The 1,624-nt window shown below is 38.7% G+C and overlaps 1 pseudogene across 1 annotated transcript; it reads right to left on the minus strand.

Annotated features, from left to right (window-relative positions):
- Window positions 1–769: 769 nt before the first annotated feature.
- On the minus strand, window positions 770–1,229 carry LOC308555267 (large ribosomal subunit protein uL23 pseudogene; annotated as a pseudogene). Its single transcript has one exon. The product of its transcript is annotated as a large ribosomal subunit protein uL23 pseudogene (transcript).
- Window positions 1,230–1,624: the final 395 nt, after the last annotated feature.

Raw genomic sequence — 1,624 nt, forward strand, 5'->3', positions numbered from 1 at the left:
CCAGAGCGAACTTCATTCTGATTCCCCTCAGACACATGCTAGAGACTCCCTAAAACAACTGGGAGAGGTTTGGGAGTAGACATTGATTTCCTCAAATTATGCAGAAAACAAGCCAGCAATGTTTTGGAATTTAGATTAGGGCGACCTGCGTGGACCTATAGGCAGGAGAGACATAAGGACATTCTGATTTCAAGTCAGTTATTGAATATGGATGTGTAATTCAAGGTGTGCTTGGTTCCTGCACTTTTCAAGGGTGAATAAATGTTTTGTTTCGCTTTCACTTTTTAAATATAATTATTAAAAACTGACTTAAGGGAGGTCATGAGTCTGAACAGTTTGCTATATGCTCCACTCAGTGTCATAAACTCTATAACTGAGTATTCCCAATGTTGTTCAGTAAATGTTTATTATTAAACTGAGGTGAAATAAATAGGAAAGTGCAAGACACCATAGAGAAAGTACCTGTGGAAGAATTTAGAAAATTTAGCAAAGGTTTCCAGAAACAAAAAATTGTGGGAAAGGAAGGAGTTTTCTTTTTTGTTTCGATAGAAAGAGGCTATAATTATATAGCCCTAATTATATTAAAGCACCATGAGTTTATGATATATAAGAGTTAGGCAATACTAGGCAATCTTTATTGAGTGTTACTATATGGTAAGCTTTAGATTAGGTCATTTAAATATATTATCTCATTTAATCCTCTCCACAATCTTTTTTTATTTTCACAGTGAAAACATTTTATGTTTAGAATTAGTTAGCTGGACTCAGTTTAGATGATCCCAGTTTTGTTGGCAACATCCAAAGCGTCATAGTTGGGAGCCAGTTGAAGGTATGCTTTCTTCTTTCTCTCCATCAGGTCTGATCAGGGTGTTGACCTTGGCCAATGTCATAGAGCTTCTTCAGAGCCTGTTTGATGTGCTGCTTGTTGGCCTTGACATGCACAATGAACACAGTGTATTGTTTTCTTCTCTCTTCATGGCTGACTCAGTAGTCAGGGGGAACTTGATGAAGACACAGTGGTCAAGCCTGTTTCCCCCTGGGGGCACTCTTGCAAGGATATTTGGGCTGCCTTTGGACCTGCTGTGTCTTGAGCCATCAGAAATAGGGTGACGTGAAGATATTTTTTGTGTGGCTGTGTGGATGCCTTTCAGCACTTTTTTCTTCTCCTTCGAAGATTTTGCTTTGGCTTTGGGAGGGGCAGGGGCTTCCTTATTTGCTTGAGGTGCCATCTTCATGAAAAGCCTCCCAACAATCTTAAGCGTGACTATTTCTGCATTCTTTTTTATTTTACAAAGTAAAATGTTGAAGAATAGAGTCGTTTTAGAATTTCAGTGAGAGACTTGTGAACAACTGTGAATACTCTAATAAGATTTTATTCTGTTTGCAAGCTTACAAGTCAGCCTGTCATAGTTTTGTAGATGCTGGCAGAAGATGCAAGACTCTTGGGTCAGAAACAAAGGACTTTATTATTATTGTACATTAAGTAGCAAGAGTTTCATGTTTGTGACAGCTTCTTTGCCCCCAAGTTCCATATGTGCAACACAGAGGGATTCAGTTGCGTGATGTGCACACAGTACGTTTGTGTTTCTATTGAGGAAACACTAGCCTAGAGAACCTGATGTTT

This window comes from Miniopterus schreibersii, assembly GCF_964146895.1.
Source record: "Miniopterus schreibersii genome assembly, chromosome: 3".
Classification (NCBI taxonomy): domain Eukaryota; kingdom Metazoa; phylum Chordata; class Mammalia; order Chiroptera; family Miniopteridae; genus Miniopterus; species Miniopterus schreibersii.